Here is a 23,050-nt window from a genome sequence, read left to right as displayed (position 1 = left end):
TTACTTTAAGACATGAAGGTCAGTCAATACGGAACATTTCAAAAACGTTAAACATTTCTTCAAGTGCAGTTGCAAAAACCACCAAGCGCTATGAGGAAGCTGGCTCTCATGAGGACCACCATAGGAATGGAAGACCCAGAGTTACCTCTGCTGAAGAGGATAAGTTCATTAGAGTTACCAGCCCAAATAAATGCTTCAGGGTTCAAGTAACAGACACATTTCAATATCAACTGTTCAGAGGAGACTGTGAATCAGGCCTTCAATTGCGGCAAAGAAACCACTACTAAAAGACACCAATAAGAAGAAGAGACTTGCTGGGCAAAGAAACACAAGCAATGGACATTAGACCGGTGGAAATTTGTCCTTTGGTCTGTAGTGCAAATTGGAGATTTTTGGTTCCAACTGCCATGTCTTTGTGAGAAGCAGTGTGGGTGAACGTATGATCTCGGCATGTTTATTTCCCACTGTAAAGCATGGAGGAGGAGGTGTTATGGTGTGGGGGTGCTTTTCTGGTGACACACTCTGTGATTTATTTAGAATTCAAGGCACACCTAATCAGCATGGCTACCATAGCATGCTGCAGCAATATGTTATCCCATCTGGTTTGGGTTTAGTGGGACTATCATTTGTTTTTCAACAGGACAATGACCCAACACACCTCCAGGCTGTGTAAGGGCTATTTTACCAAGAAGGAGTGGTGGGGTACTGCATCAGATGACCTGGCCACAACAATCGCCGACCTCAACCAAATTGAGATGGTTTGGGATGAGTCGGAAAAGCAGCCAACAAGTGCTCAGCATATGTGGGAAATCCTTCAAGACTGTTGGAAAGGCATTCCAGGTGAAGCTGGTGGAGAGAATGCCAGGATTATGCAAAGCTGTCATTAAGGCAGAGGGTGGTTATTTGAAGAATCTCAATTATAAAATATATTTTCATTTGTTCAACACTTTTTTGGTTACCTCAGGATTCCATGTGTGTTATTTCATAGTGTTGATGTCTTCACTATTATTCTACAATAAAAAATAAAATAAAATAAAAACCCTTGAATGAGTAGCTGTGTCGATACTGGTACAGTATATGTATATGTATTTTATATGTATGTACATACAGTTGGAAGTCGGAAATGTACATACATCTTAGCCAAATGCATTTAAACTCAGTTTTTCACAATTCCTGACATTTAATCCTAGTAAAAATTCCTCGTCTTTGGTCAGTTAGGATCACCACTTTATTTTAAGAATGAGAAATGTCAGAATAATAGTAGAGAGCAGGATTTATTTGAGCTTTTATTTATTTTATCGCATTCCCAGTGGGTCAGAAGTTTACATATGCTCAATTAGTATTTGGTAGCATTGCCTTAAATTGTTTAACTTGGGTCAAACGTTTTGGGTAGCATTCCACAAGCTTCTCACAATAAGTAGGGTGAATTTTGTCCCATTCCTCCTGACAGAGCTGGTGTAACTGAGGCAGGCTTGTATGCCTCCTTGCTCGCACATGCTTTTTCAGTTCTGCCCAGACATTTTATATGGGATTGAGGTCAGGGCTTTGTGATGGCCACTCCAATACCTTGACTTTGTTGTGGGGTCATTGTCCATTTGGAAACCACATTTGCCACCAAGCTTTAACTTCCTGACTGATGTCTTGAGATGTTGCTTCAATATATCCACATAATATTCCATCCACATGACGCCATCTATTTTGTGAAGTGCACCAGTCCCTCCTGCAGTAAAGCACCCCCACAACATGATGCTGCCACCCCGTGCTTCACGGTTGGGATGGTGTTCTTCGTCTTGAAAGCGTCCCCTTTATCCTCCAGACATAACAATGGTCATTATAGCCGAACAGTTCTATTTTTGTTTCATCAGACCAGAGGACATTTCTCAAAATGTACGATCTTTGTCTCCATGTGCAGTTGCAAACCGTAGTCTGGCTTTTTTTATGTCGGATTTGGAGCAGTGGCTTCTTCCTTGCTGAGTGGCCTTTCAGGTTATGTCGATATAGGACTCGTTTTACTGTCGATATAGATACTTTTGTACATGTTTCCTCCAGCATCTTCACACAGTCTTTTGCTGTTGTTCTGGGATTGATTTGCACTTTTTGCAGAATTTGACAAGCTGACTTGTTGGTAAGGTGGCATCCTATGACGGTGCTACTTTGAAAGTCACTGAGCTCTTCAGTACGGGTCAGTCTACGGAGATTGCATGGCTGTGTGCTCCATTGTATACACCTGTCAGCAACGGGTGTGGCTGAAATAGTGCGTCCACATACTTTTGGCCATGTATATTACAGTCTAAATCCTCACCAGGAATCTGAAGTTTTCAACCTATGGTGAATAAATAGAAAATTAAGAAACATAACAATTCTCACTCATAAACAGCAAAATAACCCTGAAGAAACGCTTTGAGCCTTGTTAAATGTCAGTGGCATCAGGAGCCAGTTATACGCTCCCTGCTTCCCCCTAGCACCATCTGCCCCTGTTCACTCCTCCATCTTTTTCATGAATACAGGAGAGATGGAATTCTGGAAGAGTCTTGATAAACAACTGTAAAATTCAGAGGAAGTGAAATATTGACTAAAGTAAAAAGAAGTAACATTTGCACAACTCAGATGAACGCCCCCGCACTGTTCTGTTAATTTGTGGGCGTTGGCAACTCGTAGAGGTTAATTTATGATTATTGTAATCATGGCGCTTCCGGAACGGTTTGGTAGTCATGGCTGCAATGTGATTGTAACGCCTGTCCCTGGCGGGGAGGTGACACCATAGTGCAAGCTCGAAGGGACAGAGAAAGGCACAAGGACAAAATGTTTTTACGACAACGATAACACCCTGGATGAATACAGAAGCAGTGTCTGTCTGAAACGGCGTGTTTGCCGTTTATCGGAACTGAACTTCAAACCATTTGAAATGACCTTGGAGATCTGTGTGTGTCTGATACTGATCACAAAGCCTGGTAGATCAAACAGGACGTAGCTAAGATCGCTCAATCGCTCCACTGCTTATGGCACCAACCCAACCACCCCAGGAACACTTATTCCAATAATAATTGACATTCAGGAATGGTGACATGTTAAGAAATGACAATAAACTGAGAGAGAGATATTCATTGTGGTGGATCAGGGTCTCTGTCTAAACCTCACTGGCAATATGTTGCATGGTGCCTCTGTCTCAGGGGATGTCTATTGGATGCCTCTCCATTAGCCTTCCAACTCGCTGTGCATAATCAAGTTGTCACTTTGACTGTTTTTCAGTGTCTCCTAAAAACATGATTTGGCACCAAATGGAGGCAGGTATCAGGAGCGAGCCAAACAGTCCTCAGGAACGGGCAGGCTGATAGACAGAGAGTAAATGAACACTTCATCCTAGAAGGGTGGCACTACAAGATAATATGTGTTTTTCACCGCCCGCATCCTGTCCAATATCTTGTAGAGAGTTTTATATTTTAACCTATTATTGTCCACATCATAGAGAAACAATACAAGAGTTCTGACATTCTGTGTTCCAATACAAGAGTTCTGTCATTCTGTGTTCCAAGATGAGAGTTCTGTCATTCTGTGTTCCAATACAAGAGTTCTGTCATTCTGTGTTCCAAGACAAGAGTTCTGTCATTCTGTGTTCCAAGACGAGAGTTCTGACATTCTGTGTTCCAATACAAGAGTTCTGTCATTCTGGGAACCAATACAAGAGTTCTGTCATTATGTCGTCCAACACAAGAGTTCTATGATTTTGTGGTCAATATACAATTGTCCTTATGCTATATAACACGTTTCTCCCCATTCTGTCCTCTAGGATTAAGTCAGTCACTGTACTCAAAGACATACAGGAGGGCGTCGTGCCAGACTTTCCAACAACTCAGATATTGGAGTCTCAAAAGGCCCCTTCACACCATAAAGAGAATTGAGTGTACCCTGGTCCTATCACAGGTCATTGTCCCGTTGACTGCCTGCCTATCGAATGTACTGAATGAGCAGAGAACACAACAGAAAGGTAATTGCACTCTGAATGAAAAGCAAGCGATCTACTGCCGCTAATGATGTTTGAAACAAAGTATAAGAAGAAGGAAGACCTGGTTCTGAATGCTCCAGGAACCACAGGATGTGATGTGTGTGTGAGTTTAGCGTAAATCAAACTTCAGCCTCACAGATCAATAAAGACCTCGTCTAAAGCTTTTTTTGGCAGCAGGTCAACTTTCAGGTCGTAAACTCTGCTGGGTAGGTGGACAGAGAGATATGACCATTTCAGGAGTCATAAAGCCTTTGCAAACGGGCTGAGATCTATAATGATATGTAACCGGGAAAATGTGTGCCACTTACTAGGCTGTTTGGAGTTCTTCCTGTACGAGCTATTCATTTTTAAACTGTGTAAACAGGACATAATGTCCTATTACTAATGTTTTGACATAAATTATTTGTTTATACATTGTTTGGAGATAAATTGATTCTAGCTGATTAAACAAGTGCTTAGCTCGTTTTCTTGCCTAATTGGATGTCTTATCTGTAAAAAAAAAAATGCAAGAAATCTGAGGATGGGATGTTGAACATAGACTGTAGTTCATTGAATGAAAGAAAGAGATGTTGAACTTCTTTGATGCCTCTATCATACCAAGGCTTAAACATACTGTACCATCATTAAATATCTTAGGTAGAGATGGGTTCCTCTAGATAGAGAGCTAAGGGGATAAGGGAGGGTTCCCATTTCAATAATTTATGGGCTACATCCCTCTAAGGAGTTCAGGAGTATAGGGTTATTTGAAATAACTTTCCCTTTTTTAGCCCCAAGGATAACAACATTGTCACGACTTCCACCGATCCTTGTTCGGTGGCATTCGGCGGTCGACGTCATCGGCTATCGAGCCTCCACTGATCTACATTTATTTTTCCATTTGTTTTGTCTGTATTGTAAACACCTGGTTCCCATTATGTTTGAATTATTTCCCTATTTAACCCTCTGGAGCCATCATGGTTTTGTGCCTGTTTATTGTTGTCAGTTGTCTCGTTTATGTGATTCTGGATTTTCGTTCTCCTTGTTGGAAGATTATCTTTGAGTAGTTACTATTATTACTCATCTCTGTGTTCTGCGCCTGACTCCGCCTTACCCACATCACTTAGACTCTGACAGATACACAAACCTTCAATGGAGTCAGCAGGTGCACACAGCCCTCCTCTACCTATGGAGGAGTGCGTCCAGCAGCACGAGACTATGTTGCAAAGTCTCGGCACAGCCATGGATCGCGTGCTGCAAACCATGGAGCGATGGGAGAGAGGGGGTTTTCCAGCAACCCCATCATCATCACCCCAGCTCCCACAACAATCCACACCACTGTCCACCCCTCCTTAACCTGGATCCAGTGGGATTCGGCTCGCGCTCCCGAGGCTATACGATGGAGCAGCTGCCGGGTGCCTACTCCAGTTGGGGCTCTACCTGGCAACCGTTCTCCCAGCTCCTTCGGGATGCGAGAGTGTAAATGCCCTTATCTCCTGTCTGACTGGTAGAGCACTCGAATGGGCCAACGCAGTCTGAGGAAGGAAAGGACCGACATTGGACAATTATGAATTAGTATTTTACCCGCCGCTTCCGGGGGAAAGCTTGTATCATCTTAGACAGGGGATGAGGAGCACACAAGACTTTGCTCTGTACTTTCAAACTCTGGTCACCGGCGCGGGATGGAATGAGCTGGCCCTGATCGACCACTATAGGTGTGGTCTACGTGAGGACGTTCGTAGGGAGCTAGCCAGCAGGGACATCACCCTTACCTTTGAACAGCTGGTGGACCTATCCATCAGGCTGGATAACCTGTTGGCCTCCCGCGGACGTCCGGATCGAGGTCCGTCAGTTCCATCCCCCAGCACCTCAGATCCGACGCCGATGGAGCTAGGAGGTGCTGCTATGAGGGGGACCAGATGGGGAGGGAGCATTCCCTGCACCCTCTGTGGCCGCAGAGGGCACACTGCTGGTCGGTGTTGGGGAGGTTCTCCAGGAAGTCGAGACAGCAGGCAGGGCACTGGTGGATCATCCCAGGTGAGTAGGCACCCGACTCACCCAGAGATTCCTGTTTTGCACATGTGTGTATGTATAGAATTTCCTCAGTTTTCCCAGCATAAGGCGCTAGTAGATTCAGGTGCAGCTGGGAACTTTATTGATCGTTCATTTGCAATTAGATTAGGGATCCTGCCTTAGATAGTCATCCTTTAGGGTTGGGACTGATCAGAGAAGTCACAGCTCCACTATGTGTGATAACGCAGGGGGATCATAAGGAGAGACTTAGTCTCTTTCTGATCGATTCACCTGCATTTCCTGTGGTGTTGGGGCGTCCCTGGTTGGCCGATCATGACCCCACTATTTTGTGGAAACGGGGCTCTCAAGGGATGGTCATGTCAGTGATTAGGGAGGTGTGTAGGTGTTTCCATAGGTGCAACTACAGGGGAGAGTCCAAACCAGGTCTCCACCATGCACATCCCCCCTGAATATACCGATTTGGCTCTCGCCTTCTGTAAAAAGAAGGCGACTCAATTACCACCCCATCGACGGGGGGATTGTGCGATAAATCTCATGGTAGACGCAGCACTTCCCAGGAGTCACGTTTATCCAATGTCACAGGAGGAGATGGCGGCTATGGAAACACGTCTCCAAATCTCTGGGACAGGGATACATTCGGCCTTCCACTTCACCTGCCTCCTCGAGGTTCTTTTTTGTGAAGAAAAAGGATGGAGGTTTACGTCCGTGTATTGACTATCGAGGTAGATCACAGTGAAGTACAGTTACCCGCTGCCTCTCATAGCCAGTGTCACAGAATCATTGCACGGTCCACGCTGCTTCACAAAATTGGATCTCAGTAGCGCACTATGAGTACCTTTTCATGCCGTATGAATGCTCCATCAGTCTTTCAATCCTTTGTAGACAAGATTTTCAGGGACCTGCACGGGCAGGGTGTAGTGGTGTATATAGATGACATTCTAATATACTCCGCTACACGCACTGAGCATGTGTCCCTGGTGCGCAAGGTGCTTGGTCAACTGTTAGATTTCTCAGCCTTGACCTGTACATCAAGGCTGAGAAATGTCTGTTCTTCCAACAGTCCGTCTCCTTCCTAGGGTACTGCCTGTCCACGACAGGAGTGGAGATGGAGAAGGATCGCTTTTCAGCCGTGCGTGTAATTGGCCGACTCCAACCACGGTAAAAGAGGTGCAGCGGTTTTTAGGGTTTGCCAACTACTACCGGAGGTTTATCCAGGGCTTTGGTCAGGTAGCGGCTCTCATTACCTCTTTTATAAAGGGCGGACCGGTACGACTGCAGTGGTCAGCTAGGGCGGACAGGGCTTTTGGTCACCTGAAGGTTCTGTTTACCTTGGCTCCCGTGCTGGTTCATCCTGATCCCTCTTTGGCATTTATAGTAGAGGTGGACGCGTCCGAGGCTGGGATAGGAACTGTGCTGTCTCAGTGCTCGGTGTGCTACCAAAGCTCCGCCCCTGTGCTATTTTTTCGAAGAAGCTCAGCCCGGCGGAGCGAAACTATGATGTGGGTAATCGGGAGCTGTTGGCTGTTGTCAAGGCTCTGAAGGCATGGCGGCATTGGCTTGAGGGGGCTAAACATCCTTTCCTCATTTGGACTGACCACCGCAATCTGGAGAACATCCGGGCGGCGAGGAGACTGAACCCTCGTCAGGCAAGATGGGTCATGTTTTTCACCCATTTTGTTTCACCCTTTCCTACAGACCAGGTTCCCAGAATGCTAAGGCAGACGCACTGTCCTGGATGTATGACATTACCAAGTGAAAATACCAACAAACAAAAGGTGACCTTCTACTTTAGTCAACTTTACTCTAACATGTAAAAATTCCTTATATTTCTTACAAAATAATAAGATTTTTTATTGTTAGATTAATAATTTGATTAATTAGATTAATCAAAGCTACTGTATACAGTGCCTTCAGAAAGTATTCATACCCCTTGATTTATTCCACATTTTGTTGTTACAGCCTGAATTTTAAAGGGATTACATTTTTTTTCTTCACGCATCTACATACAATAACACATAATGAAAGTGAAAAACCTGTTTTTAGACATTTTTGCAAATGTATTGAAAATGAAATACAGAAGTATGTCATTTATGAAAGTATTCACACCCTTGAGTCAATACATGTTAGAATGACATTTGGCAGCGATTACAGATGTGCATTATTTGTGGGTAAGTTTCTAAGAGCTTTGCACAACTAGACTGTAAAATATTAGCACAATATTCTTTTTAGAATTCTTCAAGACCTGTCAAGTTGGTTGTTGATCATTGCTCGACAGCCATTTTCAAGTCTTGCCATAGATTTTCAAGACAATAAATTGTTTTTGTTGTTTTTTTCAACCTCTTTTAGTGGAATCTAATTGGTAGTTACGCTGTTGTCTCATCGCTACAACTCACGTACAGACTCGGGGGAGGCCGAGAGCTGAAGGTCGAGAGCCGTGCGTCCTCCAAAACACAACACAACCAAGCCACACTGCTTCTTGACACAATGACCACTCAACCCAGAAGCCAGCTGCACCAATGTGTCGGAGAAAACACTTTACACCGGGCAACTGTGTCAGCATGCACTGCACTCGGCCCGCCACAGGGGTCCCTAGTGCACGATGGGACAGGGACATCCCTACCAGCCATACCCTCCCCTAACCCAAACAACGCTGGGCCAATTGTGCACCACCCCATGGGTCTCCTGATCGCAGTCGGCTGCGACAGAGCTTGGACTCAAACCCAGAATCTCTAATGGCACAGCTAGCACTGCAAGGCAGTGCCTTAGACCACTGCGCCACTCGGGAGGCCCCGATTTGCAAGCCAATTTAAATCGAAACTTTAGGCCACTCAGGAACATTCAACGTTGTCTTGGTATTATCCTGCTGAAAGGTGAATTTGTCTCCCAGTGTCTGCTAGAAAGCAGACTGAAGCAGGTTTTCCTCAATGATTTTGCCTGTCATTTATTTATTTAACTTTACATAGCCTTGGAGTTCACCTTTCTGGTATTTTGTACCGGTTTCCATCTCCATACAAAGTTATGGTATTCAAGCTATGGAAGATGAAAAACTTTGAATAATAATAATAGGACTTACATGGCACCTTTCTAGACACCTAAAGCTATTACCTAAAGTGTAAGGGGAAACTCACCACCCATACCCCACTTACAGTACATATTCTAATTAGATTTATTTTAATGGCCCATCCACCTCCCTCTTCGAAGGGCAAAAGGAACTTTAATTTACAGATATGTTGGTACATATACATTATTCTTACACTTTACATACATGGTACTATTATACACAGTATGACATTATGCTGGGATACAGTTTGATCTACTGTACACATTACACATCAAATGGTACTCATCATTATATACTCTGGCATTAAGTGCCATGGGATCTTTAGTGACCACAGAGTTAGGACACCCGTTTAAAGACCAATCTTCATCAGTTTCATTGAGGAACATGACGTTGTTAGTCAGTACTTCAACATTATTGAAATTAAATGAATGTTGTAAAAGTGTATGGTATAAATTCCAGTGATCCGCCTTTGAACTTACTGCCTTCTTGTTCATTTCAGCAACATATTTATCTTGCTTTTGTTTGTCTGTCTTTCCTCTGGTGCCATCTTTGTTCTATTGAGGATAAGTTTGGCTCTTTTTACTGACCCAGATCTTATCAACTCGTTCCTTTAAAACAACACATCTTTAGACTAATTTCGTTAATTTGAGTCAGTAATTGTCACGCCCTGACCTTAGAGATCCTTTAAATTCTCAATTTGGTAGGTCAGGGTGTGACTAGGGTGGGAAATCTATGTTATGTTTCTTTGTTGCCCGAGTATGGTTCCCAATCAGAGGCAGCTGTCTATTGTTGTCTCTGATTGGGGATCATACTTAGTCAGCCCTTTTTCCCACCTTCTGTTGTGGGATCTTGTCTTTGTTTGGTTGCATGTATTTTTGCACAACAAAGCTTTTTGTTCGTTGTATTGTTTATTGTTTTTTTTTCTGGTTCACATTTCAATAAAATATGATGAACTCAAATAACGCTGCGCCTTGTTCTACCCTTAACGACGAACGTTACAGAAGATCTCACCACCAACAGACCAAGCAGCTTGGTCAGGAGGACTGGACCTGGGAGGAAATCCTGGAGGGAGCAGGACCCTGGACAAGGGCCGGGAGTATCGCCGTCGGAAGGAGGAAATAGAGGCAGCGAAAGCGGAACGGCGATGATACGAGGACTTAGCTCAACGAAGCAAGCACAAGAGGTAGCCGGGAGATTAGCGGAGTCAGGGTTTAGACCTGAGCCAACTCCCCGTGCTTACCATGGGGAGCGTGACTGGTCAGGCACCGTGTTATGCGGTGTTGCGCACGGTGTCTCCAGTGAGCATTCACAGGCCGGTGCACTCTGTGCCAGCGCCATGCATTTGACGGGCGGAAGTGGGCATCCAGCCAGGACGGGTTGTGCCAGCCCTACACTCGAGACCTCCAGTGCGCCTCCACGGCCCAGTGTATCTGGTGCCTGCTCCACGCACCAAGCTTCCAGTGCATCTCCCCAGTCCGGTGAGACCTGTTCCGGTTCCACATACCAGGCCTCCAGTATGTCTCCCCAGCCTGTTAAGCCCTGTGGCAGCTCCATGCACCAGGCTTCCAGTACGTCTCCTCAGTCCGGTGAGACCTGTTCCGGCTCCACGTACGAAGCCTCTAGTGATGATCCATGGTTCGAAGCCTCCAATGATGATCCATGGCTCGAAGCCTCCAATGATGATCCATGGCACGAAGCCTCCAGTGATGATCCATGGCCGGAGCCTGTATCGACGATCCATGGCAAGGGGCCTGCAGCGACGGTCCCCAGTCCGGAGCCTCCAGCGACGGTCCCCAGTCCGGAGCCTCCAGCGACGGTCCCCAGTCCGGAGCCTCCAGCGACGGTCCCCAGTCCGGAGCCTCCAGCGACGGTCCCCAGTCCGGAGCCTCCAGCGATGGTCCGGAGCCTCCAGCGACGGTCCAAAGTCAAGAGTCTTCAGTGACGATCTGCAGTCCAGAGCCTCCGGCGGTGGTTCCCAGTTTAGAGCCTCCGGCGAGGATCCACGGTCCGGTTCCTCCGTCAACTATTCACAGTCCGAAGCGGAGGGATCAGCGTAGGGAGCGGGGGCTAAGTCCCGAACCGGAGCCGCCACTGAGGGTAGATGCCCACCCGGACCCTCCCCTATAGGTTCAGGTTTACAGCCGGAAGTCCGCACCCTGGGGGGGGGGGGGGGGGGGTACTGTAACGCCCTGACCTTAGAGATCCTTTAAAAATCTCTATTTGGTAGGTCAGGGTGTGACTAGGGTGGGAAATCTATGTTTATATTTCGTTGGCCGAGTATGGTTCCCAATCAGAGGCAGTTGTCTATCTGATTTGGAATCATACTTAGGCAGCCCTTTTTCTCACCTTCTGTTGTGGGATCTTGTCTTTGTTTGGTTGCATGTATTTTTGCACGACGAAGCTTTTCGTTCATTGTATTGTTTATAGTTTTTTTGCTGGTTCACATTTCAATAAAATATGATGAATTCAAATCACGCTGCGCCTTGGTCTACCCTTAACAACGAATGTTACAGTAATGCCCAGAGCATCCAGGATCCCCTACCGGTGAAAGATTAACTGAAAACTTGAAATAGCCATGATTCTACGAGCCTCTCGTTCACATGTCATTCTCCATAGGGGGTTTATTGGAGCTGTCATTTGTGACAGACTTGTAAACGTCTGCTTTAAACAATATAGGCATACAAATAATATTATTTCTTGATACATTTGAAACAAGGTCTAACTGTGGCCACTACCGGACTAGATTGTGAACGACTCTTGGTGGAATGCATTGCTTGACTGGCGTGACGGTGATGATAAGCATAGTAATTCGCAAACTGTAGACCCTCAAACGATTCATTCTCAAATTCGAGTTTGTATGTTTTGGTTCTACAAAAGCTGTGTCCATCATAACATTCAATAATCAATTAATTGCAGTCATTCTTGCACCATGTGATCAATTACGAGTTTTAAACATGTATTTTTCTTCTGTATGCTCATTGTCTATATTCCTGCACTCATATGACAGGCAGTTTGTGGTTTGAGCACTACTCTGGAGCCGCTGAGCCGGAAGAGCGTGTATTAATCCTGGTGTAGGGCTCATTGCGGCCAACACCAGCAAGTTAAACGAACGACTAAAGTAGATGAGTCACTCAGAAAAACTAATCATGACTCTTCAGTCTGTAAAAAGAGTAGTTAAAAAAGAATGTTTAATGGTTAAATTAATTGACCCATTGTCAAATGCACCATTAAATTGTTTAACAATTGATTATTTTTTTTATGTGAACAGTTCGTGAACCCATTTTAACCATTGGGCCTGGGCATGAGACACCAGAGCCCTTTATTGTAGAGCTGTGTCAACGAGGTGGTCGGAGTTCAATTGGATAACACTTATCATGTGGTTTGTGCAGGCATTATGGTGTGCTGGGATGCTATCAGAAATGTTTACATTTGCAACAAGCATGGTTACAAGAATTAATTGTTAAATCCCTGTAATTACAGACGGCAATGAATTATTAAAATGTATTACAATATTTGTTACAGTGGACCCGTTAAAATGAAATATTACCTACAGTAATTGTATAGTCTATGTTTACTGAAGACAGGGCAATACGAACCACATAGCAAAGGATCCTTATCTTTTTTTAAATAATGTGATCATTGCAGCGATGAGACACTCTGGAAGGACTCTCTGGTGATCATTGCCTTGAGCGGGTTTAGTAGCTTTTCTGCAAAATAGTCATAGAATTACACTGGGAATCCATCCATGCCTGCTGATTTTGTCCTTCGTAGGTATTTAACAGCCCGAGGAATTGAATCAGTTGTTATGCTTTTTCTAGTGATTTTGTCTCATCATCTAACAATGTAGGTAACTCAATGTTAATCAAACAAATCTCAGTCTCCTCCTTAGAACCTTTATTTTCTGATTGGTACAACTTGTAATAAAAAGCTTTGAAGACCGAGTTGATTTCTATGGGGTCTGCGTTATCTTCTCCTTGTTCCACATACAGATTTTTTGGATCTTAATATATCTCTTTCCACTGACTGTGTATTGATCGAGGTGCATTTCAGTTTGAGAAAGTCCAATTGGTATCTGGACTTTTGTTTGACTATCCTGTTTTTCTAGATTCTACATTTCTAATTCCAGGAAGTCCAGCTCCTTGCTTGTTTCCTTTCTTTTAGATGTGGAAAATGATGTGATATATGCCCTCTAAGGAATGCTTTCAATGTATCCCAGATAATAAGTAGGCACATATTATCCCCCATGTTAGTCAATATAATATCACCCACCCATTTCTGTCAATTTTTTTATTTAACCAGGTAGGCAAGTTGAGAACAAGTTCTCATTTACAATTGCGACCTGGCCAAGATAAAGCAAAGCAGTTCGACACATACAACAACACAGAGTTACACATGGAGTAAAACTAACATACAGTCAATAATACAGTAGTAAAATAAGTCTATATACGATGAGAGCAAATGAGGTGAGATAAGGGAGGTAAAGGCAAGAAAAAGGCCATGATGGCGAAGTAAATACAATATAGCAAGTAAAACACTGGAACGGTAGATTTGCAGTGGAAGAATGTGCAAAGTAGAAATAGAAATAATGGGGTGCAAAGGAGCTAAAAAAATAAATAAATGCATACAGTAGGGGAAGAGGTAGTTGTTTGGGCTAAATTATAGATGGGCTATGTACAGGTGCAGTAATCGGTGAGCTGCTCTGACAGCTGGTGCTTAAAGCTAGTGAGGGAGATAAGTGTTTCCAGTTTGAGATTTTTGTAGTTCGTTCCAGTCATTGGCAGCAGAGAACTGGAAGGAGAGGCGGCCAAAGGAAGAATTGGTTTTGGGGGTGACCAGAGAGATATACCTGCTGGAGCGCATGTTACAAGTGGGTGCTGCTATGGTGAACAGCGAGCTGAGATAAGGGGGGACTTTATCTTGTAGATGACCTGGAGCCAGTGGGTTTGTCGACGAGTATGAATCAAGGAACAGCCAACGAGAGCATACAGGTCGCAGTGGTGGGTAGTGTATTGGGCTTTGTTAGTCAATATAAAAAATATTGCCCTTCGTTTGTCAATATAGAAATATCCAACTGTTGGTTAATAAACTCAGTGAAACTTGTCTCCCAAAAGTAAGGAGTCAAAATGTCATCTTTTGGGGGGTGTTTAGCACATCTCCACGTAACATCAAAATACAGGGGAGAGTGGTCTGACATTCTTGGGAGGTATTCAAAATCTGATATACAGTGCAATAGATTGAATGGGATAAGGAAGAAGTCTGTCCTAGAATAGGAATCATGGACCTGGGAGTAGTATGAGTAGTCCCTGACTGTGGTTGTGATGTCCACAATTCACTAAGACCCAGATCTATACTGTTATGACTCAAAACCTTGGCCATATCTAGGAGAGGGCCTCCCCTTGTAGATGATTTATCATGTGTATTAAAAGTAGAATTAATATCACTCACACAGATTACTGGGATCTTAAAATGTATGAACTTCAAGGTAATATTGTTTATGAATTTTGAATCATCTTGATTAGGGCAGAAGCAACGGAGTAACAACTTTCTCTTGATCCAAAACACCCCTTTTTGTCCCTTTGAATCAGATATTACTTTCTCGGGCTGAATCAATATACAGTTGTGCACTAAAAGGCAACCCCCCTTGCATTAGTTGTGCAAGAGGAGTATTCTCAACCCATTCCCTTTTAAGATTCTGATGGTCAGTGGGAGAGAGGTGTGTCTCCTGCAGAAAGACAATACTGACTTTATACTTTGAATGACATAATACTATTTATTCATAATTCATTCATAATACTATTTACTATGTACGATTAATTCCCCTCACGTTCCATGTCCAAAATTGTATAGGTACCTGTCATGACATTTTAAGACCAGTGTATGTAAAAACCCCTGTATTGATGTTTACCCATAATTCAATACCATTTCCTTGATAAAGTACAGAGCATTCAGAAAGTATTCAGACTCCTTCACTCTTTTCACATTTTCTTACATTACAGCCTTATTCTAAAATGGGTTAAATAGTATTTTCACTCATCAATCTACACACAATACCCTATAGTGACAAAGCAAACATGTATTTCTTTTGTTTTGCAAATGCATGTTATTTTTATTTAGCTTCCAGGAATTGTGTACAGATCTTTGCAACATGGGGCTGTGCATTATCATGCTGAAACGTGATGGCGGGGAGTGAATGGCATGACAATGGGTATCAGGATCTCGCCACGATATCTCTGTGCATTCACATTGCCATCGATAAAATGCAATTGTGTTTGCTGTTCATGGCTTAACCTCACTGCCACCATAGGGCACTCTGTTCACAATCAGCAAACCACTCGCCAGCACAGTACCACACACACTGTCTGCCATCTGCCCAGTACAGTTGAAACCTGGATTAATCCGTGAAGAGAGCACTTCTCCAACATGCCAGTCGGATACGACGGCGAACTGCAGTCAGGTCAAGACCCTGAGGATGACGAGCACGCAGATGACCTTCCCTCTGACAGTGCAGAAATTCTTTGGTTGTGCAAACCCACAGTTTCATCAGCTGTCCGAGTCGGGTCTCAGACGATCCTGCAGGTGAAGTAGCCAGATGTTGAGATCCTGGGCTGGCGTGGTTACACGTGGTCTGCAGTTGAGAGGCCGGTTGGATGTACTGCCAAATTCTCTAAAACAACGTTAGAGGCAGCTAATGGTAGAGAAATTAACATTAAATGATCTGGCAAAAGTTCTGGTAGACATTCTTGCAGTCAGCATGGTCCCTCAAAACTTGAGACATCTGTGGCATTGTGTTGTGTGACATGACTGCACATTTTAGAGTGGCCTTTTATTGTCCCCAACATACGTTGCACCTGTGTAATGATTATGCGGTTTAATCAGCTTCTTGATATGCCACAGGTGGATGGATTATCTTGGCAAAGGAGAAATTCTCACTAACAGGGATGTAAACAACATGTATCATGAGCTGAAATAAAATATCCCAGAAATGTTCCATACTCACAAAAAGTTATTTCTCAGAATGTTTATGCGCACATTTAGAGAAATAACCTTTTTTATATAAAACATTGATTCTTGCATTTCAGGCATTTGGAATATCATGCTAAAACATACATTCAAATTAATTTCATATATCTCCTTGCCCTAAGCCTTTCCCATAAAATAAAATTCCATTGGCTGGGTCTGTCATGAATCCATCATACCACATGCTTGTCCCTGCTTCAAGGGTCAGCTAATTTCCATGAAACGATTCGCCTCTTTTACCGTTTTCTTCCACTCCAGTAGTGTAGCCCGGGTATATAGGCCAAGTTTTCATTTGTTCTCACCAGCGTCAGATTGTCCCTGTTTTGTCAGAAGCTCAGAAACCTTGACGAGATGATGAGGCCCCTTGGCCGGGCACCTGACTCCCGTCTAGGGCCAAGTTGGTGGGGGACTTTAATGGTGAATGTGTCTTTGATGTTCTCGGCACCCACCATCTTAGCGATTGCATTCTCCAGACACACTTCAGCGCCATCTGCCATGTCACAGCCATCTGCCGTTTCAAAGCAAATTATTGTTATTATTATTATTCTCCTTTTAGTTCTGAGAATGTTTATTTGTGCCTTTCAATTGTTTTAAGTAAAGAAGCAATGTCCACCTCTTTCTGACCCACTCTAGTTTCTTCTTTTAGCTTTTTGTTTATAGAAATTATATATTGTCTGATGCTTGTGACATCGGTGCCAATCTTCTCAACTTTAGCTGTTAGAGCCTTATTTCCTGCACAAACCTCAGAATAGTTGACAGGTCTTCAGTCTTTTCCTTCATACTTGCATTGGTGGGTTGTATCTCCTTTGCTCAGTCAATAGTTTGGTTAGTGTCCCTTGCCGGCTGGGCTTGCAGCTTCGATTAGTAGCTTTTTCAGTCTGTCGTTCTGCTTTCATCCCTGTAGAATCAGCCATAGCCGTAGGGGCAAATGGCAGAATTAATGCTGTTGAATAATAATATTTTCTTATTAAGTGAGCTTTGCAGTTTATCCAACCGGATCATGGTAGCGAACTTGCATGTGGCCTCCATAAAATAAATCATTCAGAAACACTTTCACCTCTGTCTTGTTTTCAGTTGTTCATCTAGAAATATTGTGGATTCAAAATTAGCAACATCAGATGCTTTTTTGTTTCCAGAACGGCCACACCACAGCTTGCCATTACACTAAATGGCGTGAAGTCGCCACAGATGGCGAGCCAGACTTTCTTACATACTGGATTTACCTCAGAATTATCCATGACTACTTTTTTTATTTATCCATTTCTAAAAACAAGTTGTTTTGATCGATTGTGAGGAGAGATGAGGCAAAAAGAGACACCACTGACTACACTCATATTTTTTCAGATCAAAGTAAATCACATCTGTGACAATCCCGCAACACGCCACAGCAGCTGCTGTCTTCTGTGTGTTTGAAGCCAGCAGTGTACTGCCATGATGCTGGTCTCTCTCTGCAGAGGGAGGCTTATACAGCAGCATGCCAACTCTAGGGCGCGTCAGGATCCACAGAAATGAACCGGGTGTAATGACCTGTTCTTTTTAATTAGCTGGGAATACAGTCTTCATTAACCACTTGGGCACAGCCTGCCTTCATTTGAGATACCTGCTTCCACGATGACGGTGACTGGCCTTCCACAGGGATATACAACACAGCTAAAATACATACTGTATGTGTCAAGCAGCACTGCTTCAAGCATTTACGGAGTAAACAAATATATATTTCTGTGTTGACTTTATTTCAGCTCCACACACTGCAGGTGTTTAAGTAGTATTTTATTCTCAGTGTGGCCGTGTTTGCATGCACTTTGGTACATCTTGAATGGTAAAAATGGGGTTTCATCTTGTTTCAAAAGAATGTGTTCTCTTTTTAGAGAACATTGGAGCTCTGTGTGCCTGAGAGGAATAAAGAGAGCGACAGGAACAAAACCTGGGAATAAAACTGCAATAGTGGGTGTGTCAATGCAGCTAGCTGCTCATGCTTGATTGGAGTGGACAGAAGCTTCGTCAGCTCTATATGGTTACTGACTGCTGAACACTCAAGCTACAATGGAAAAATCTAATGTAATATGGATTGCTTGTGCTCATTCAGAGAGAAAGGAACCGACTCCTTTATCATGTAAGATACAAGAGCTGAGTAACCTTGGTGAACTCAAGCACACAATGTTTTACTTGGCATGCTTGTGTGACCCTTGCAGCCAATTCAGCAAGCACGCTGGGCTGAAGGGGGAGATCTGTACACTTAGTTTTTCAAAAGCATGATTTGAATGGAGTCTCTCCTTCTCTCTCAAACTACACTATGATTCAAATCCCATGGCACTTTAATGCCGCCTGTTTTCTGCAGTATTTCAGACCTATGGCTGTAACCTGGTCTTTCTGGCAGAATCGTGATGATCTATGTGGAGGGATGAGGGAATGAAGCCAAACCCTGACCAGGCAGGTTGCCCTGTGTAATTGCCATCCATCCCCTCAATGCACAGAGTCATCTGAGAAGTGTAGTCTCCGCACATTAGGCGCGGGGCCTTAACCGAGCCAGACAGACAGGGAGGAGCCACTAACACCCAGGGGCCACACAGGACTCCAGAGGCACAGCGGGTCAACAGGAAGGCTGAGGCTTGGACAGGGAGCACCGGGGCTGAACTGACCTCCAGTCTGCGGTAAGCAGTATGGACAGGGCCCTAAATCAAGATGCTGTGGGGATTTGCACCACTGTCATGCTGCTCTTGTTACCTGGCAAACCTGCGGAGACAGCTAGGGTCAGTCAAAGGTACCCCTCACAGTGACAGTTTTTCCCCGAGACCTGGCTCGACCTCATCTGCCAAGCTCCTGATAGGACATTTGAGAGCTGGAAATTGGTTGTGGCAGGCTTCTATTCCGTCCCTTCGTTGCACCAAAGCTTCCAAAGCTTTGCATTTTGCCTGTATGGGAGGATTCTTGCTGGGCTAGAGAGAACCACTGGATTTGTGAGTTCAGTGCCACAGTCTTCTTAAGTGTCTATTCTGTAAAAAAAAAAAATGATGTGCTTCTTCCCACAGATGGATGAGAAGCAAAAACATTGTGCTTAATTCACCTCAGAAGATATACTAATTTCCTCCAACAGCTCCTTCTCCAGCGTGACAATGTGCACTGAGTGTCTTTAATAATGTCTTGATGTTAAGCTTCATGTCTCTCATACACTGAGTGTACAAAACATTAAGGGCACCTGCTCTTTCCATGACATAGACTGATCAGGTGAAAGCTATGATCCCTTACTGATGTCACTTGTTAAATACACTTCAATCCATGTAGGTGAAGGGGAGGAGACAGGTTAAATAAGGATTGAACATGTGTGCATTCAGAGGTTAAATGGACAAGACAAAATATTTAAGTGCCTGTGAATGGGACATGGTAGTAGGTGCCAGGCGCACCGGATTGGGTCAAGAACTGCAACGCTGCTGGGTTTTCACTCAACATTATACCGTGTGTATCAAGAATGGTCCACCACCCAAAGAACATCCAGCCAACTTAACACAAACAAGGGCCAGCGTCCCTGTGGAATGCTTTGGACACCTTGTAGAGTCCATGCACTGACGAATTGCGGCTGTTCTGCAACTCAATGATCTCTCCGTTCATCTTTCCCTCGATCCTGATTAGTCTTCCACTACCTGCTTCACCGTAGGGCTGGTGCCAGGTTTCCTCCAGACATGACGCTTGGCATTTAGGCCAAAGAGTTCAATCTTGGTTTCATCAGACCAGAGAATCTTGTTTCTCATGGTCTGAGAGTCCATTAGGTGCCTTTTGACAAACTGCTAGCGGGCTGTCATATGCCTTTTACTGAGGAGTGGCTTCCATCTGGCCACTCTACCATAAAGACCTGATTGGTGGAGTGCTGCAGAGATGATTGTCCTTCTGAAAGGTTCTCCTATCTCCCCAGAGCAACTCTGAAGCTCTGTCAGAGTGGCCATCGGGTTCTTGGTCACCTCCCTGATCAAGGCCCGTCTCCCCCGGTTGCTCAGTTTGGCCGGGCAGCCAGCTCTAGGATGAGTCTTGGAGGTTCCAAAATTCTTCCATTTAAGAATGATGGAGGCCAATGTGTTCTTGGTACCCTGACACAATCCTGTCTCAATGCTCTACGGACAATTCCTTCAACTTCATGGCTTGGTTTTTGCTCTGACATGCACTGTAAACTGTGGGACCTTATGTAGACAGGTGTGTGCCTTTCCCAATCATGTCCAATCAATTGAATTGACCACAGGTGGACTCCAATCAAGCTGTAGAAACATTTCAAGGATGATCAATGAAAACAGGATGCACCTGAGCTCAATTTTGAGTCTCATAGCAAAGGGTCTGAATACTTATGTAAATAAGGTATTTCTGTTTTTTATTTTTAATACATTTTCAAAAATTCTAAAAACCTGTTTTTGCTTTGTCGTTATGGGGTATTGTGTGTAGATTGCTGAGGAAGAAAAATAAATGTAATCAATTTCAGAATAAGGCTGTAACGTAACAAAATATGGAAAAAGTCAAGGGGTTTGAATACTTTCCGAATGCAATGGAGGTCAGGTTAGCTCTGTTTCTCTTCAAAGTAGTTTTACACTGTTATTACATGAGATGAAGTCATGCTTTCCCCCAAAAATAGTTAGGGTACATCAATGCCAGTGGAGAAAAGTAAACAGTTTGGGGCAGGAGTCAGGGGGAGAACAGAACATGAAAAAGCTTCAATCACTGATTACAGAAGCAGAGCTTCTCTTTTTTTCTTGACAGACGGCTCCTTTTCCAGACACTGTTTTGGTAGATTGCTCCCCGCACACACTCTTTTATCAAAGCTTTCCAGGCCTATTTCAATAGCTTTACCAGTATCCTGCAGCTTGTATTCGGGCTCATCAAACCGTCCTCCCATCCAGCGCTCCCTTTGATACTCTGTGCTGTTGACATTTAAACACATTCCTACATTCTCTGTTTCACACAGAAACAGAGAACCCACATAGCTCGCATACACAAGTTAAGATATTTCACGTCCAGAAAATCTAAATGACCTTGTTTTTTGTATTACTCTAAATGAAGCTCGTTGTTTCAGACTACAGAGACGGTAGCTACTTTATATAAGTGATGATTTTCCCTCTGTCTTTGTGAGTTGTGACCATTTGTTTGGCTTAAGCACAATAATGGGCATTCATTCAACCAAAACAACCTTAAATGATGCCCGGGACACTACTACGGCGAAGTAAAAGGTCAGCAATGATAATAGATACTAATGAAAAAGTCCCATCATGAAGAAAGCAAGTGAAGGATATAGAAACTGCAGTTGGATTGAATTCAGTTGTAAGACTAGATAATTAATTTAAAGCCATTGCTACTTTTATCGTCAATCACACAACATAATGAGTTTTTCTCATTGCCTGCCACTAATTGAAAATGTGACCAAGACAAAATACCATCAGTTAAGGTAATTGATTAGCCATGGCATTAGCAGAAGAAACGCATTGTCAAAGACTGAGTTCTATCCTAGGTCACATTTTTCAGATAATGGTGGAGAAAACATTCAACTGACCGAATGACCCTGATGCGGCAATTGTTTTTGCAGGAATTTAAATGAAAACCCTTTGTATAAAAAGTAAGTGTCTTTACCATACCTAATGAACAAGAGATTTACCATTTGTCAACCCCACATTTTTCTACTACTACTTTTTCTACTTTTTGGGGCCAAAAATGTTTTGTTGTAATAATGTAATACATCCAAAATAATCTTAAATACACTTTATACTGAAGTCTTGTCACCTGCTGGCTTTCCTCATTAACTCAAATTTATGAACCTGTTTTGAAGTAGGTACCATGCCTGTAGAAGATGAATAGATACATGTCTGTGAGTGTATACCATTATTTGTTCAATTGCATACACGTGTTCATGCTTAAAATACCTCTTAAGAATTGGCTCCTTTTTTTCAAATTTCGCCTAAAATGACTTACCCAAATATAACTAACTGCCTGTAGCTCAGGCCCTGAAGCAAAGATATGCATATTATTGGTACCATTTGAAAGTAAACACGTTGAAGTTTGTATAAATGTGAAAGGAACGTAGGAGAATAGAACAAATTAGATCTGGGAAAAGATAATACAAAGAAAAAAACGACCTTTTTTGTACCATCATCTTTGAAATGCAAGAGAAAGGCCATAATTTATTATTCCAGCCCAGGTGCAATTTAGATATTGGCCACTAAATGGCAGCAGTGTATGTGCAAATTTTAGTCTGATCCAATGAACCATTGTATTTCTGTTCAAAATCTTGTATCAAGACTGCCCAAATCTTCCTAATTTATTAATAACTTTTCATGTTCAAAACTGTGCACTCTCCTCAAACAATAGCATGTTATTATTTAACTGTAATAGCTACTGTAAATTGGACAGCGCAGATAGATTCACAATAATTAAGGTTCCTGCCAATTTCAGATATGTCTATGTCCTGGGAAATGTTCTTGTTACTTACAACCTCAAGCTAATCGCATTAGCCTACATTAGCTCAACCGTCCCGCAGGGGACCCATCGATCCTGAAGAAGTTTTAAATCAGCTTCCTGGGAAATTACGTTTTTGAGGGCGACAATGTATTATCATTTCCTTTATGCATTACTAAACAGAACAGGTAGGCATGAGTGGAAACCATAGAGAAAGGGTGTTTTCTATCTATACAGCATGTGATTTTTATGTTAAGACAACACATATTAGCCCTTGAAAGGAAATGCTTGTTATCTAAAAATAAAAATACTATCATGGGAAAGTAGAATGTTCCTTTGGCCTTGACATGAAAATCCTTCTCACCACGTTCTATACTCTTCTTCACAAACTTTTATCATACCATATTTTCTCAATGTTTAATGATAACCAAAAGGATCACCCTATGACTCATACTGTGAATTGCCTACTACTTTCTAACCTGAGAGGATCTCTCAGCATTTCAACAGCTTGGGACTAAGGTTCTATCTGGAAAAAG

Source organism: Oncorhynchus mykiss, chromosome 16 (assembly GCF_057628025.1).
Source record: "Oncorhynchus mykiss isolate SJ-2025 chromosome 16, ASM5762802v1, whole genome shotgun sequence".
Classification (NCBI taxonomy): Eukaryota; Metazoa; Chordata; class Actinopteri; order Salmoniformes; family Salmonidae; genus Oncorhynchus; species Oncorhynchus mykiss.
Note: the sequence above shows the minus strand (reverse complement) of the source record.